General features: G+C 39.4%; 1 long non-coding RNA gene across 1 annotated transcript in view; it reads right to left on the bottom strand.

The window, feature by feature from the left end:
* The window catches only part of LOC137517658 (uncharacterized), a 106,017-nt gene that overhangs the window by 74,787 nt on the left and 12,366 nt on the right, over positions 1–18,864 (bottom strand). Inside the window, exon 2 of the long non-coding RNA XR_011020611.1 lies at positions 9,256–9,464. This is a non-coding gene — a long non-coding RNA (uncharacterized lncRNA). The remainder of the gene's footprint in view (positions 1–9,255; positions 9,465–18,864) is intronic.

Genomic DNA, 18,864 nt, shown 5'->3' with positions numbered 1-18,864 from the left:
GATATCAAATGCATACTTATTTCGTGCTCCAATTTTTGGGGGGGAGTGAGGGCGGTCAAGTGTCAGGTTAAAAGGAATGCTGGCCTGTGGATAAAAAGTTCATACTCACCTCTTCTTTCAGCATACGAATGTACGCGTCACCGTTGAGTTGGGCGCCAGGTGAGCCAAATGACAACTCTCACAGCTGCTGCAAAACTTCTGGGTGGCGGTAAATAATATTCCCCATTGGTGTTGTCACAACTCGGAGGGAGATGTAATTCGAGGTCCAGCAACGGCCCCATGCAGCATTACATTGCTGCAATTGGGTGCCTGGTTTTGGCACCCAGCTGTGAGAACCGTGCGCAAAAACCACCTGCTTCGTTCCTTCAATGTGCCACTCATCCATGAACATCTTCTGCTGTGATCTGGAGTAGTTTTCTCTCTTGTGATGTGGTGACAACTATTAGAATAGCAAAGATACACCTAGGTGTCTCATCTGCCGGTCAGAAAATAAATCTGAGAAAGTAAAAAGGATTGTTGATCAAAGCCATCATTTTTGTGGAGGTGGGATGTCTGGATGATCTTTCAGAAGATGAGTTTAGGTGGCATAAGAGGGAATGCGACTGATTAAAAATAAAAGAACAACATATTCTACAGCACAAATCATTTTGTGCAGCACAGAAAATTCTTTAGACTAAAAACCTGATTTCACAAACCCTTCATTATTCAACATACATCTATTTTTGAAAAAAAAAAAAAAGCTTTTGTCATTATCCTCCATCATCCATATATATTTGAAGTAAATTACATCAAATTGTATTTGAAATACCAAACTGGCAGTAATGGAAGCTATTTTGCTCCAGGCACCATTTTAAAATAGTATGAGCATAAAAATGTATTCTGCATCATTAAGTTTATTTGAAACTAGTAGTGAGAATAAAAATCACCATGTAAGTTCTAATGAGATGTGTTTTTTTCATTCCAGTTTAATAACCCAAGACTATATTCATCTTCTAGTAAAATAAATCTACTAAAAGCATTCTCTCTGATTAAAAAGAAAGAAAATAGAAAAAGAGGTCTCGAAAAAGATTTTTTTTCTGGAGAGTGGAATGCAAATAAAATATTTTAATAAGCAGAAATAGAACATTTTCATAAATAATTAATATGTTCTGTTGAGAGAGCCAACCCTCATTAATAATTCTTCTTTTCACTTGGCATCAATGAACTGTTCAGGACCTCTGTTTATCACATGCATGTCAATATTCCCATATTTTCATCCAGGAATGCTAAGAAGTTATAGAAGCAGAGGCATAGTGAAATATAGATTCAGAGTTTATGCTTTTGTTGCAGGTATTTGGAAATAATTCACAGATCCTGTTCTCTTGACAAATGTCTTTCAGTAACAGACGTGGAAGGCACAGCATCGGTATTAAAACCAAGTCACAGTCTCCGTGGCTTTGATCACATTTCCCCCACGGATTCCGCAAAGATATGTTTCTGATTAAAAGCAGGGAAAACATGAAAAATAACGTATTTATGTATTTTTATATTTGTGCTTCTTGCCATGGGCTGCTTATGTGTTGCATGAAGAAACATTCAAATACATAAAGGTTAGTTCTAAAAGGGAATTTTTAATTAAAAAATATGGAATGTTTACCTAGGAATAGAAAATATGTATACCCCTCTGAATCAATTTATGGCATATAATTAGTGGTTAATAAGATCAGTCCAGGAGGTGAACAAATGGGAAGTAGTTGCTTTTAGTTTTTTTTGTAAAAGATGATTGTCATAAAAAGTTAATAGTCTCATGAAAGGTAGTGGCTGACTTTCACAAAAATCCACCAATTTAGGAATGTAATGTGATTTCTGCCGTGTAGCAACTAAAACATGACTTTGCGTCAACTACAAGTTTTGGTGGAACTTTTGCCATGGATCTCCCTCTGGCATGCCCCAGTCCAGGTGTTAGGTCCCTTGAAACAACTTTTCCATCACTTTTGTGGCCAGAAACAGTAGTTTTTAAAATTCTCCTGCCAATTGAAGTCTATGCAGATTTGCCAGATTCACGAACTTTTGCGGAGATTCGGATTCGAAATTTGTGAACCCAAAATGTTATATTCGGCCCGTCACTAATGAAAGATGGAAATACTGCAGACTGTTGACCATTCCATATCAATTACTTTGGGTCCAAAGGCATCTTTTTCTGGGGAAATACTCCCATATGATCATGATCTTACCCCTTATTTCTCACCTCCTAGCCCAAAGTTTTACATCTCCTAATCTCACTTCTCCATTTCTTATAGAAGCTCCAGTGGTACACAATTCTATTGCCTACCCACCAGCTAGTAGCCATTCAAAACATAGCCAGAGTGACACCTAAAGGCAACCTTGGTATTTGCCTATCACTAGGTAAGAAGGTACAATTAAATTCTCCAGCTTTGCACATGTGTCTTGATCTGTGTCCTGTCTAGCCCCTAGATTCCCCTATTAGATTATCAGATTTAAAAAAAACAGCCAAGACCAAATATGATCAATATCTCTGTATACTGCTCATGATGAATATGTCTGCAGAAGGAAGGCTGGGAAAAGTTGTATTCTTCATCTATGTCTAGCACTTATCATCCTAGTATTTAATGATCTGCCCCACATCCACTGAGAAGTAGTCTTGTATTCTGGTTTAAGGAATTATAAAGCACCCACTGTTACACCACTTGTGAACTCTTCATGTCATTGTTTGAATTGTTAGACTTGGCATTCACATCTTCCGTCTATCATCAACTAGATGTTACATATGCAGCAGGGTGCTGGCAACTTGTGATTTGGGTGTGTTGAGTTGGCAAGACTTTAATCATACCTTAAAGCTTGTTAGTACTTGTTTTATAATTTGTAAATAGTATGATTATTACTAAAGATTAAAATCCTGCACAGGATAACTTAGTAACATTTGATATCGTATTAAAACGCTAATGAAAAAAAGGGACTTTTTGACTGCAAAGCTGTCTAAAAAACAAACTAACAGTAGCAGTTGATTATACAAGCGCAAACTGACAACCCTCAGGGCAATTACTCATCTTAGCAATCTTGCAGGAAAGACTGCTTATGCTTCCCAGAGGTATAACAAAAATTTAGCAAATTTCACACAGTAGAAGATGCTAGAAAACTATAAAACAGAGTAATATAACAGATCATAACACTGAACATGCACATGCACTGATCATCAACAAAATAAAAAGCAGTAGCTTTTAGCCTTTTAGCACACACACAGTTTATACTTGACTGCTGCCGCACACATATATTCCAACGTGCTTTATAACAAACAAAGTCTCTGAAAGTGTGAGGACTATGAATATTTCTGCAAAGTACTATAAAAGCTAGCACAAAAGCAAGTCAACATCTGAGTGTTTCAGGAGAAAAAAAAGTTTTCAATTGGCTTATTCATGCAACATTCTGACTTAAATCCAACAGAGTTGCTATGGCATAGATAAGTCGACAAAAATAGTTAAAAAGTTGTTTTCACATCAATAGCTACTGTTTTTACCATATGTGACCATTTGGAGAAAGCTGAATTGCCATGCACATGTGGCATCCACCTTAGCTAATTTAGCCAATTGAAAGACAGTCAAAGCTGCTGATAAATGAACCAGATGATCAGTGAAAATTTGTATGTCAGGAATTTTTTTGAGCATTAATATAAACTATCAGTCATTGTGCTAGTTTGCAAAAAAATATATATTTACTAAAAATGTCCTTACAAAAAAACAAGGTGTCAAAAACCTACACCCAAAATATAATTTAAAACCCAATTAAAACATTACATAATTAATACCAGATTTCTCCTCCAACCTACCACACATTATGCCAATCCACTCAATTAGCAGGATGGTCTAATCTAATATAGTTCTAACAGTAGCCTGAAGCAATACCCTAAGCATTAGTTGTCAATTAGCAAATATGCACATGCATACATATATTATATTTCCCATGCATATGTAAGCTATATTTATTCCACGTAATTTATTTCACTTAATAACAAAAAATCTAAATGGCTCAGGTTATCTAATGTTAATATAACTACAAAGTAACAAATACGCTCTTATCATAATTAAAAAATGTGTAAAGTATTGTGAATTGTCTGGTGTGGGGATTAATATATGTTTTATTATTTTAATGAATATAGTCCTCCCCAGCTGTGTGTCCTCCATGCAGCAGGAATTTTCATGTAGTTCAGCTCTGGACAGAGCCAATCACTGAGCCACTGCAGCATGTTGTAATTAGAGAAGGTCAATACGATGCAAATATTTCTGTGTAGATTCAGGATTATGCAAATATTGTATGCAAATGCTTGCAGCTTGAAATTATACCAAAAGAATGCCACCTTGATGGCATACGATGTGTTCATTTTGAATCTGCATAAATTTGTATAAGAAATTTGCATCAACTCTGAAATATTTACATCTCATTGACCATCCCCAATTATAAACCGCCATTGTCTGAAGAAAGACCCGCATTGTACTCATCCAATGTACATGTTGCTCCCCCCACCTCCTTACAAATTGAATCAAATAAATAAAATTATGCTAATACCTTCAATGCACACATAGGAAAGAGGCACCAAGGAATTTGGGTGAAGAATACTCTACTAAGGCTTTTACCTACACGAATGCTACCCCAAGCTATTTCCTAAGCTAGCCCCTACTGGAAAACTTACGCCTAACACTACCCATCCCTTCCTAAAGGACACTTGAACTGAGATGGATATCATATGGAGGCTGCCATATTTATTTCTTTTTAACCAATAACAATTGCCTGACATCCTGCTGATTCCTTTGGCTGCAATAGTATCTGGATCACACACATAACACAAGCATGGAGCTAATCCAGTCAGACATCAGTCAGAAACATCTGATCTGCATGCTTGATCAGGATCTAGGCCTAAAAGTATTGGAGGCAGAGGATCATGAGGACAGCCAGGCAATGCCTTAAAAGGGAATAAATATGCCAGCCTCCATATCCCTCCCAGTTGTCCCAGTTCATGTGTGCTTTAACAGGAACCCAATGTGAGAGACATATGGAGGATGACATATTTACCAGGCAACTGGTATTGGTTAAAAGAAAATAAATATGGGAGCCTCCATATGTCTCTCACCACAGGTTCCTTTTAATATAAATCGTGCTCCAGCTATTGCCCAAATTATACACTGGGCACCGCTATAGCTGCTGCAATAAACATTGCGGTCTCTGGCAGCACCTAAATTACCTGTTTTGCCTTAAACATCATAATAGTCTCTCAAAAAACCCATTTGTTATTCGCACATTTGTTAATATTTGCCTTTGTCAAATATCCTTTGTTCACATTATCCAGCTTGTGTTTTACAGATACAATAAGGCAAAGTCTAATATTAAAACTACAGCAATTCTGCTAAAGCCGCTGCTTTATTTAGTTCAGAAAATGGGCAAATATTACTTTTCTGTTTTAATGTGTAAAAAAGACAATAAATCTGATTACCAAAAATGTTTCATTAGCCGCTAAAACAAAAAATAATCAGTAATCATCCTGATTACAGAACTGTGAAACTCAAGCAGAATCAATATTTTGTGACAGTATAATAGTTTTCTGCTCAATGTTGTTTTTCATTTTCCTGCAAAGGTGCTTAGAGAAGGAGAGCAGCAAAACAAAATGCTAAGGCTGATCTTGTCTCATTTCTCTACTGATACTGGACTGTCAGATGCTGTTTTTCCACGATTTAAATGAGATTTACAAAAAGTGTAATGAGTGGGAAAGGGCTATGTTTATTCATTCAGAGATGTAATGACCATAATATCATAGTATGTAAAATATACAGTATTTTCAAACTGTAGATTTAATGATAGGGTTAGTTGAGAAAGAAATGATGGATAAATGGCAATTAATCACATACCATTAAAGCAAAAATCTTTGGTTCTGAATACAAAGTGATTGCACACCTGGAAATGTGTCAGGGGTGCAGGACAATGACAACTCACTTGCCTAATAGCGCTGCAACATCCTTTCTTTGTTATATAGGAGGGAGTTTGTTATAAATGAAGTAGGAAAATATATGCATTTGGCAATATTTTTATACCCCTTCTTTCAAACAGATGGCTTTTCAATGGTCCACTAACTGTCAAGTAGTGGATGTATTTTAAGAAATGAAAGTATGAAAAGCATTTAGGCCACGTTCACAGTGGTGCTTTGCGGTGTAACGTGGCTTAGAGCTCTGCGATGCACCACCTATACGACGTTCACAGTGTTGTGGGAGGGTTGCGATATAACAAGTTGCGGTATGGTACTGCTCTGCATGCAGTGCATTACCGCTAAATGCACCTGGTAACAGTAAAGGTGTAGCATACTTTTCATTGACTGTATGCTTAAGTGTACCTGACGCAATTTGAACGTAAGGTGCAGCGCTGATATCCTGATCCATTGCATTCCTGCTGTTACAGGGAATCCAGCGCATCGGCCACTGTGGATTTGGCCTAATTGGTTGCTTTCATAGACACCAGTGATAGAAGCTGTTGCCCAGCAAGTGTTCCTAACTTAGTATGCAAAATGTGTCTTAGACTACATAAACTGATGTAATTTTGAAAAATATGAGAAATTCTACTTTTAGTAAAAAAGAGCTCCTTCAGGCAGCTCACCTCTATGCTTTGCAAGGGTTAAACATTATTTCAATTTTAAGGTGCTTGGTTGTTAAGCACTACAGTGCTAGGTTAGGACAGTGTCTCTCTCTATTTTTCCTGTTCTGCATGGGTTAAACCTTGGTGCTCTGGATACCTCCCAAACACATACTGGTAGGTAAAAGTATTACTAAATTTAAAGCCTGTGTTTATTCACCTGGGATTTTCACTGCCAGTAGAGGAGAACAGGGGATAATGCCATAACTCAAAAAAATGTTCTTCTATTTATGGCAGCCCTATATCAGAACTAATGCTAGGTGGCTCATGGTGCCCAATGGTAGTCAGGGTCAACAGAAATATAGATGGTGTCATGGTCCTATTTCAATGCCTGATTGTTGTTCTCCTGGAAAAGATAATACTAAACTTTCTAACACCTATGAACAGTAATGGGAGGTGAGACTGTAAGGCTAAGTTTAAACTAGTCATCTTTTGTCCAGTGCTTGAAGATGTAAAAGAGCGGATGACTCATCGGTGCCACCCCAAAACCACCTTTTCCCTCCTTCCATTCCCCTAAGGTGTAGTTCTAGACTTTGCTTGAGGAGAGCTTTAGGATGGGGCCCCCCCCTCCACACCATGTGCACACACATGCTAAAGGATGAAATGAGTGACTACTATGACTACTACTACTACTAGTGGTTACAGTCTCATTCTCATCTTAGTTATGATTTTAATGTATCATCTTGTCCCTTATATTGTCCTGTTTTTTTCCTTGCCACAATTATTCCTGTTATATTTTCACATTGTTCTATGATTGTTTGCTTTCCTTAGCTGTCTTTTAACTTGTCATTTATAGCGTCTGAGGTAAAGCCAAAGGTGGCCACCTAAAAATATAAATATAATAGTAGGAGTCATTAGTAAAGATAACATTCTTCTTATTCCTGACCCAAGAGCTACTGCTAAAGTTATGTAGGATTTGTGTCAGATTGTGATTTGGTGATATTTAGATAATGTAAGAAACTCACATGGACATCACATATAGCTATCTTGAAAAATCCTTGCCATGTGTAGCGAGGGGTCTACCTATTCTAGATGGTTCCAAATAAAAATCCTTATAGATCACATTTGCTCTTCAGCCTTCTTCTGATAAGCAACCATATTACTAGGACCTGCCACGTTCTAGAAAAATCTAGTATGGCATCAAAATGATTTCCTGACATTGTATCTGATAACAGAATTATATCAGCATTACCATGTTCCTAATAAAGTTATTTTTTCTTATATAAGTCATTATAAACTTGACTTCAATAGCTCACTCGTGCTATTGGACCCTAATGTGGTCACATAGTCTGTTCTCTCTTGAACTTTGTGTTTTTATTATTTTAAATTGAAATTGGGGATATTGTAGAAAACACTGTGCTTTCCATTAGGAAAATCTGTTTAACAAGTAATGTCACAAGGTGGACAGATGATCTGTGGAGAGATATTTCCCTTGTGCAACACAGCAGGCAAATATTAGAGTGCGTGGATTGTTTGCTCTCCTTAAGATCAATATATATAAGTGCGTCTTGCCTGCTAATGTCAATGGACACATATGTCTGTTTTCTGTGTTAACTCATATGTTCCTACGCTACCACAGACAGCCACAGTTGGAATATAATGAATTGTATATTTCAGTTTAAAGAAAAAATATTACTTAAAATGGTGGAGGCTTTTGCAACAGAAAAAAAAATGCTACTGTGATAAATATATATGCAATAGATGATTGATAGATAGATAGATAGATAGATAGATAGATAGATAGATAGATAGATAGATAGATAGATAGATAGACAGGCAGGCAGACAGACAGATAGACAGACAGACAGACAGACAGACAGACAGACAGACAGACAGACAGACAGACAGACAGACAGACAGACAGACAGACAGACAGACAGACAGACAGACAGATAGATAGATAGATAGATAGATAGATAGATAGATAGATAGATAGATAGATAGATAGATAGTTAGATAGGGTAGATGGATATTCATATTTTGCATTCTTACTTTGGCATGTACAGTTTTTCAAGCTTGGCAATAAGTAATCACTAGTACTTTGCCACTTCTATGTCTAGAAAGTTTAGTAGCAATGTGGATATTTATTTCCATGCTTTAATAAGTTATTTAAGTTATAAATTGTAAGCTTGAAGAGAAACTTCGACCAAGAATTGAACTTTATCCCAATCAGTAGCTGATACCCCCTTTTACATGAGAAATCTATTCCTTTTCACAAACAGACCATCAGGGGGCGCTGTATGACTGATATTGTGGTGAAACCCCTCCCACAAGAAACTCTAAGGACTGTGGTACTCTTGGCAGTTTCCTGTCTGTGAACCTTGTTGCATTGTGGGAAATAGCTGTTTACAGCTGTTTCCAACTTCCAAAAAAGCATGCAGCAGCTACATCACCTGCCAACAGTAAAAATGTCACCATGTGATAAATGTCAGAATGTAAATCAGGGATTTCAAAGATTTTACAATGGGCAAACACTGACTAAATAATTTATACATAATTATTTAAAAATGAAGCACTTTTTTTATTACATTATTTTCACTTAAGTTCCTATTTAACATATTGAATAATTCCTAGTACAATGCTTACCAGCATCTTTATTATTGTGGTTGTTTGTCAGAGTTTCCTTTTGAATTTCGATCAAAGATTATTCAAGCCTGAATTTGCCAGTTTGATTATGTTCAGACCGACCTAAACACTGTGGAATAAAGGTCAGAAAATCGATTCCATATTGTCTAGGATGTAGTCTAGCTGAGGTGGGAAACCTCATAGACAACTGCTGTTCCAACTGCTGCTACCTGCAAGAAATCAAAACAAGCTCACTGTTGTTAAAAGCAAAGTACCCAACAAGTGCATACATACAGACCACTAACTTGCCCTCTGAAATATGTTGTTAGTTTAAACACTATCTTTGCTACAAACCAAATAGGTTTAGTAAAGTTATGCAAGCGGAGGTGGTAGTCGAAGTGAGCATTGTTCCCAAAGCCTGTTGGCTGAAGGCCATGAGTGAGGGTCTTGGTGTGCAATTTAAGAATTTACCAATCTAGTGGTCTATGTACGTATGTATGTTCTTGTTAGGCACTTTGATTTTAGCAGTGAAGAGTTTGCTGCAATGTATTGCAGGCAGCGGCAATTGGAGCAGCAGTTGTCTTAGAGGTTTCCTAAGACTAGCATTGAATCACTTGGTATAGTAAAACAACTATGTGAATGTTGACTCCTGATCACTGTTCGCTACCACTAATGTCATGCCCACTCACTATTTTGATCAATTACTTGTCTGAATGTTATATTAAATTAAGCAATTGGATATGTTGCAGTTGATAGACCACTATCAATTCAATCAAAGGAATCACACATGCTGGAAAGTTCAACTTATACAGATTATGGCAAGTTTAAAGTGTAACAGAAGTGACATGTGCCATGATGAGATAAACACTGGTATATGTAGTACTAGCCCTAAATTCCCTTTCTGTTTTCCAGTACAGCAAGAGTTAATTAACTAGAGTTGTTATCTATGCAAACAAACTTGAAGAACTGCTTGTTAAATTCATTTAATTTCCTGAAAAGTAAATAAAAGCCAAAACAGCTGAGAAAGAGTGAAAGAGGGTTTGTCATGAGGTTTTAGTGATGGAAAGTTCAAAGGGTCGTTACTTCTGTTTGTTTTTCCATTCCAAAAGGCAGATTTTTCATGTCTGCTTTTCACAATGAAGCCTTACATTTTAACCCTTAAACTGCACATAAAACTATGAGACTTTCTGAGTTTAATTAATTAAAACACATACAGTTAATCATCTGATACGTTTATTTTCAGTTCAGGTTTGCATCTTTCTTTTCAAGTTTAAAAAAAAATACATACATTATTTGAAAAAAATCTACACTGGTTTTGAGGCGTAGGCCTATACTTTGCCATGTCAGGGTCATACCCAGAGAATAGGTTTTTTTTTTTTCAAATCTTGTCTACTTAGCAGTCCTGGGACTTTTCTTGGGGTAGCTTAAATAATTAGCAAAGAGTCATGTGATCAGGGCCATTGCACACAGGAATGAAATGTCTGTATTAATTTTTAAGCATAAGCAATACATCCTTTTGCAACATAAAACGAAAAGCACCTAAATCAGCCAATTAAAAAAATCATCCACTCACTGATGTCAGAAAAGGAAGAGGAAGGATTCAGAAGAAGTCAAGTACACAAAATATTTATTTACACTCATGCTGGTTATCATTTGAGCTCTATTGCTGCCCACCTCGTTAATATTAATTTTCTCTATACTTGGCTAATTATGCATGGCTAAATAACACTAACTAACAGCTCATATTATTAGAATACTAATCACGGCAGTTTCTCAATACCTCCTCTCCTAAACAGGATCTAGAGTAGCGCTCTTTCTCTTAGTTAAATAATAAGGTCAATATGCAGCAATATCTAATACGTATAATGACTGACAAAATATTTTAATATATGGTAAACATTAAAGTATCAGTCAACTAACATAATGGGTATATAATAAAATCAATGCACTAAACATGGACCTACAGTTAATCTGCTCATTTTCCTTTTTAGACTTTAGATGGGTTTTTAAGAGAACTGTGACCAAGGCTTGAACTTCATCCTTTCCCATGAAAAATCTTAACCTTTTCTTGAATAGATCATCAGGGGGGGGGGGGAGGGTCTGTATGGCTGATATTGTAGTGAAACCCCTCCCACAGTGTGATGTCAGGACTTAGGTCTTGACAGTTTCCTGTCTGTGAACCTTGTTGCATTGTGGGAAATAACAGCTGTTTCCAACTGGCAAGCAAACAGTATCTCATTGTGTGCATATGCAGTTCTATAAAAAAAAAAACAACCTTTAACCTTATCACAATGTTAATAGGTATGGTTATAAATAATGGCAATTGGTGCTGTCTAGTTTTTGTTCTTGCCTGCCAGTAGTAAAGATGATGACTAGCATACTTATTGCAGATCAAACAACATGAACAAATCACATGGCGACTATTAATCTTTTCTTGATCTCTCTTCTATTTTTTTAACTTCTCACTTTGCAATGTATTGATGTATTTTTTTCCCCTTTTAGCTAAAGATCCTCTTTGTTTTAGTGTGATGAATCTATATTACAAGGCTTTCATACAAGTAAGAGTGGTTCTTATAGCTGCAAATACAGCTTTCGAAGTTCATTTACCTTTCATCTCTGCTTTTCAAGATCACAAAGCGTAGAATGTGAAGAACATTTAACAAATTTGGCACACACCCTATTTAATGAGCATACACAAGGCACTTCAGTCGCAGCTATTCTCTTTATTTGTTTAGGTGAAAACAGCAGTTTCCCTGAAAATGACTAAGATAAGTTATTCTGTGAAGGTGTCCGGACTGCAAACCACAATACCAAATCTGAAAGGTACTCTTATATCTGAATTACATAAAGATTTCTATAATTGTTCTGTACATGTTCATGTTTTTGGCACCAGACTCACTGTTCTAACTAGTTAGTCAAGCTTTGTGTGAACAGAAAGCAGACATGGTAACGATTGCTGCCTTACAGATAATACGTTGTTAACTTACTTTCTGTTTACTTCACCTGTTCAAAGATGATTTCCTTGCCAAATCCCCTCCCTGCACAGGTGCTAATCACACAATGAAATAGTTATATGCATCTCTCATAGCTGCAGTTGCTGTACATGAGACAGTGAACAATGGAAATATTTGAATGTTAGACAACTCATCATGATATAAGAGCTTTAAAACTTGGACTGAGAGTAAGCTATAGATGCCTTAACAGCAGTGTAAAAAACAAAAGAAAGTACAAAAAACTTAAAGCGGACCGGAACTCAGAACTTCCTCTCTTTTCTAAAAATACGCATTACGCAACAGCATGATAACCTTTAAAGAAAAACATTTCTTTGTTACAGCTGATACAAATCCTGCAATACATCTGCAGTGTGTCTACTTCCTGTTTTCATGGAAACACAAATAGAGTTAACATTCTGCGTTATAAATTAGCTGTTCAGCCAAAATAGCCAGCTGATACAGCTGAGAGATAAAATTACAATGAGTGATTAGTCAAAGATAAGAGGGAATGAGACAGGCTAAACTCTCTAAATACATACAGGGTACATTTCTCTATGCTTTCTTTCTGTCCCATGCAAGAGTTCAGGTCCACTTTAACTGTGGAAAAATGTAATAAATGGAATGTTAAAAAAACTCTAACATACAAATGCCAAGATGATCTTATGTTAAGCATGAACCAAAAATTGTACCACAAACTCTCCAGTGCAGAGTTATTGACATCAGGTCATGGCAAAAAGCCCCCCTCATTCCCCCCAAGTAATATTTTAGGGGCCTCCAACTCTGCAAGCCTTTCAAAGAGCGCAACCTCTGTGTAGCAAATCAAACTGCATGATACTTTAAAGCACACCTGAACTAAACATGAAAAAGGGACCTTTAATTACCTGGGGATTCTTCCACATCTGTCAGGTCCCTCAGCAATCTCTAAGACCCCTATTGCTCAAAATAAAGAACCGCCCCTGCACAGAAGGCTCCCGGTGACAGGAGCGCGATAGTGGAGTGCACGCAGATGGGACTTCCATGTGCAATGGAGCTTCAGCTGAAGGAATTTCAGAGCTGACAGCAGGAGAACAGAGGAGATCCAGAGGACACAGAAGGACCTGATGGAATACGGTATACGGGGAGCTGGAAGAGGCCCTAGGTAAGTAAAAATCCCCAGTTTTGAATCTTGAACAGGTGTGCTTTAAAAGGTTCGCAGCATGTATGTACCTATAAATGGTAAGTGAATTTATGGCCTGTGTTCCTAATATAAACATAAAAGTTGAAAAAATACATGTATCTGCTTCAAAGAAATAATGCACTACTTAAAGTATACATGAACCAAATAAAAGAAAATCAGATTTTATGTGTTCCTTGCCGAAGCTATGCTCTCTGCCAGTGTCCTGGGGTCCCCTCCGAGGCCAGGCCAGACGCTTCTGCGCATGTGCCAATGCACCATTCGCTGTCACTCTCCTGTGGCTGGGAGCAATATACACAGGTGCAGTACTTCTGTGCACTCATACACGTGCAGAAGCCACTGGCCTGGTCAGGTCAGCGGCCGCTACAGACCCCAGGACACTGGCAGAGAGTGGAGCTGTGGCGAGGGACACATAGGTTTCTAGGGTCTGAAAGAAGCCCCAGGTAAGTAAATCTGATTTTGATTTATTTGGCTCCTTCAAAGTGTACCTTAGTGAGAAAAAGTTCCCCTGAGGGGTACTTACCTCAGGAGGGAGAAGCCTCTGCACCCTAAAGATGCTTCCCCCATCCTCCTCACCAGAGGGGATCCAGCACTGGCTCCCCTGAAAATCTACCTGTCAGCACATGTGCATACACACACGAGCCTGTGCAGCAGAGTGGACCTGTTCAGGCTCGGCTATTTCTGCCGGAGCCCAAGTGGAGAGCCTCTAGTGCGCACAGGCAGGCAAAGGTAAATATTATTGTGCCAGCTTGCGCGAGGGTCCCAGCACTGGAACGAGCTGCCTGAGGAGGACGAGGGAAGCCTCATTAGGATCCAGAGGCTTCCTCCACCCTAGATAACTACCCCTCAGGAGCACATTTTACCCTACAGGTTTACTTTAAAACACATACCGTGAGGGGAAAAAGTAAGGGTTAATACCTCTCCAGAGGAGGGATGGAGTTACATTAGTTTGTTTTTTATTTTTACATTTTTGCATATTTTTATTTCCTAGGTCTCAATTTTTACAGACTGTGGATGTGCAGAGTGTAAAACGCAAATGCAAAATGAAATGATTTTACAGCATCACATGTGGCCCATTGCCTATCATTATTTGTGCAGTAGTGCGCATTTCACACTATGGGCAGCATTGACAAAGGGATGATCAATTAAAAAAATCAACTTGGTAAAATACCGCATTCAGTATTTTGGACTTTTTTCCCCAATTCACAGGTTCGGTAGAAGATTTTCACAGGTTCGGTAGAAGTTCGGTAATTTACCAAAAAATGGGCTTCAGTTCACAAAACCCTGTTCGGTAGCAGCAGAAGAGTGTGGAGCTGTCTTTCTTTTTGTGACATAAAAGGCATCCTCAACATCCCTTTAGAATGTAAGTTTGCTATTGTTCCTATGCACCCTCTGAATCTGCCCATTAGTCTTTCTTAAAGAGAACCCGAGGTGGGTTTGAAGAATATTATCTGCATACAGAGGCTGGATCTGCCTATACAGCCCAGCCTCTGTTGCTATCCCAAACTCCCCTAAGGTCCCCCTGCACTCTGCAATCCCTCATAAATCACAGCCACGCTGCTGACAAACAGCTTGTCAGAGCTGGCTGTGTTTATCTCTATAGTGTCAGTCTGCTGCTCTCCCCGCCTCCTGCAGAACTCCAGTCCCCGCCTGCATCCCTTCCCTCCCTGCTGATTGGAGGGAAGGGACGGGGGCAGGGACCGGAGCTATGCAGGAGGCGGGGGAGCAGCTGAGACTGACACTACAGATGTAAACAAAGCCTCACAGCATGGCTGTGATTTATGAGGGATTGCAGAGTGCAGGGGGACATTAGGGGGGTTTGGGATAGCAACAGAGGCTGGGCTGTATAGGCAGATCCAGCCTCTGTATGCAGATAACATTCTTTAAACACACCTCAAGTTCTCTTTAACATTTTATTTTATTGCCACAGCTTAGATGAACTCCACAAAACACTAAACACACCATGCTTAGGTGATTTCCCTATTTGCTCCTCCGCATCTTCAAACAGGAACCTAAAGGGTTAGACATCTTAAGGGCTGCAGAGGAAACCTCTTTCGTTCTACTCTCTCTCTCCTCCACTGCCTGTGGGGTAGAAAGGTTTGTTACTCCCTAGAAGGTTTCAGACCCTATCAGCAAGGAGACAGGGGTTGTCAGGCCTCATGAGGCGGGGTGAAACTTTTGCCTCAGGCGGCAAATTTCTAGGGGCGGCATCCGCCCATCGGTGGGTGCGGGGAGCCGGCCGCCCAGCTGGAGGGGTAGCTGGCAGGACGGGGGTATTGGGCCTAGCGGCGGGGAGGGGGGTCGCCCCACCCTCCCTCACCTGGGTCCCCCGTCCTCCGCTCCCCTCCAGCCTTAAATAGATAAGAAGCACAACTCATAAGAGGCAGTGGGCGGGGAGGACTCACCTCTTCCTCGCTCGATCCAGCATGCGCTCCACTGACGTCACTTCCTGCAACGCCGCCCACTGTAAGTGGACGGCGCTGCAGGAAGGGACGTCAGTGGAGCGCACGCTGGATCGAGCGACAAAGAGGTGAGTCCTCCCCGCCCACTGCCTTTTACGAGTTGCGCTTCTTATCTATTTAAGGCTGGAGGGGAGCGGAGGACGGGGGACCCAGGCGAGGGAGGGGGGGGGGGCAGACCCCCTCCCCGCCGCTAGGCCCAATACCCCTGCCCTGCCCGCTACCCCTCCAGCTCGGCGGTGGCGGTCCCCACCACGGGGGGCGGCGGCAGCAATCCTTTTTTCCTCAGGCGGCAAAAAGTCTAGGGCCAGCCCTGGGGGTTGTTATTGTCTCTCTGCTCATGCCAGTCATGGAATATCCACTCTGAAGCATTGCAGAGGCTGGTTCGACACCTGAGAGCTTCCAGTATTCAGCGAACATCCCTCTTGGCTGTACCGCATGCTCAGATCTTTGTGAATTGACATGTGCTGGCATTTATTGAGGTGTTTACTGCACAAATCGGTAATTTTCCTCACTGTTCGGTAATTTCAGTTTGCCGTGCGGTAACAGCCTTAGTGAATTGCTATTTCACTAAATGATCAGTAAAATCAGCTGTTTTCTGCATTACCGCATGCGGTAAAGCTTTGTGAATGCTGCCCTATGTGACAAAACACCCGAGATTTGTGGAAGTGTGATCCTGGACAGTGTGCAATTGACTCAAATTCCTGATGCACATATATATGATGCATGAGGGTTTTCAGATCATTTTTAGGATGTATAATGAAATATCTGCTTTACTGAGTACAGATACACTTGTTGAATATATTGATATGACTTTTTCTTTTTTAATATTGCGGTAACCCCCGTTATCCAGAAATCAATTTTCCAGAAGTCTCAAGCATCCAGAAAAAAAATCCTGGCCTTGCAGGATGCAGAAATCTACTTTTACACTTCTGTATACAGTAATAAACCTCCATTACATTAAAGCAAACCTGAAGCAAAAATAAACTTATGAGATAATGAATTGTATGTGTAGTACAGCTAAGAAGTAGAACATTAGTAGCAAAGAAAATAGTATTGTTTTCCAGTACAGTAAGGGTTAAGAAACTTCAGTTGTAATCTATGCAAAAGAAAATCTCTGAGCTCTTCGACCCAACTTGAGACAAAGACAGTCCTGTTTTCTGAAGCACGTATCCATCAAAGAAACCCTGAGAGACAGTTTGAGATAAGGTTTTACTGCAGGGAAGTTCAAAGGGTCAACAGCTCTAATCTGTTTTATAGTTTACAATACAGTGTGGTTTGTAAATGGCAAATATGACAGATTGATGCAATGCTATAAATAAAAAAAAAAAGCTATAGAACTGAAAATAAAAAAATATATAACTAAAAATAAAAATATGGGACTCTTTTCTTTGCTACTAATGTTCTATTAATTATCCGTACTACACATACAATTCATTATATCATAAGTTTTTTTTTGCTTCAGTGTCACTTTAAGTTAAGTTTGTCCTTTGTCTTAATTTGTTTTTAATTACTGTATTTCAATAATAATATAGAGTTCATTTTAAGTATACAGTGCAATATAGTAGTGTTTTTAAGCTAGGCCTATTTTCAGCATTGACTCTCAACCAACCAGAAACTACACTTATGCAGCATCAGCCAATCCCCGTTGGTGCTGGATAATGGGGGTTTTACTGTATATTTAAAGAGAACCCGAGGTGGGTTTGAAGAATATTATCTGCATACAGAGGCTGGATCTGCCTATACAGCCTAGCCTCTGTTGCTATCCCAAACCCCCCTAAGGTCCCCCTGCACTCTGCAATCCCTCATAAATCACAGCCACGCTGCTGACAAACAGCTTGTCAGAGCTGGCTGTGTTTATCTCTATAGTGTCAGTCTGCTGCTCTCCCTGCCTCCTGCAGAACTCCAGTCCCCGCCTGCATCCCTTCCCTCCCTGCTGATTGGAGGGAAGGGACAGGGGCAGGGACCGGAGCTATGCAGGAGGCGGGGGAGCAGCTGAGACTGACACTACAGATGTAAACACAGCCTCACAGCATGGCTGTGATTTATGAGGGATTACAGAGTGCAGGGGGACCTTAGTGGGGTTTGGGATAGCAACAGAGGCTGGGCTGTATAGGCAGATCCAGCCTCTGTATGCAGATAACATTCTCTAAACACACCTCGGGTTCTCTTTAATTAACAGAGTTGCAGTGGATAATTTATAAGTGGCAGACATAGTATGTACTGTACATACAGTATTCGTACAGATCTAGCATAAAAAAACACGCAAACAGTCATTGTTATACAACGTATTATTTGAATTTTTTACTGTGGGAGATACATTTCTTTATAAACAAGATTTTTCATCATGTTCTGTACGTTATTGCAAAGTCTACACGTCGTATGGCAGGCCTGTGTCCTTCAATGGAACCAATTCATTGCGCCTAAATGAAGTGCTGAGAGACTATCATTATGCTAGCTAAACTGTTACAGGCTTTTGGCAAGATTGTTGTTTTTAAAAACAGTCTTCTGCTAACAGTGCTTTACTTCAAGCGATACAGAAAGCACATAGAAAGCCCGACCAGCACGTCTGTGGGCACTTCACTCCACATTTATTCTTTTAAGTAAGACCAGCTGTGCTATTGCTTTGTCATTACTGCTGGTGGTAACATAAAGAAATGGAAACATTACATGTGTAGGGTCCTTTCAGAAGAATTGTCCAAGGAGAGAGCGATGAACAAGGAAAGCTTTCAACCAATTGCTGGCATTTGGCAGAGTGAACTGTTTCCTAATATAAGTCTGCTTCTGTTTCTTTTGGCACTAGCAATTGTGCCTTATATAGTGATAGAATCACAATGGCAAATATGGCTGAGCGCAGATCCTGGTTTAAATATAGAAAACGAACTGAAGTAATTATGGGCGGAACTTTTTAGGAAAATCTGTAACAGACAAACTTCTTTTCAAGTAAGAGAAAAAGACTGACATAGAAATGATTTCTTTTTAAACAGATACTGTTGACATATAT

This window comes from Hyperolius riggenbachi, chromosome 5 (genome assembly GCF_040937935.1).
Source record: "Hyperolius riggenbachi isolate aHypRig1 chromosome 5, aHypRig1.pri, whole genome shotgun sequence".
Classification (NCBI taxonomy): domain Eukaryota; kingdom Metazoa; phylum Chordata; class Amphibia; order Anura; family Hyperoliidae; genus Hyperolius; species Hyperolius riggenbachi.
Note: the sequence above shows the minus strand (reverse complement) of the source record. Positions and strands in the feature narration are given on the sequence as shown.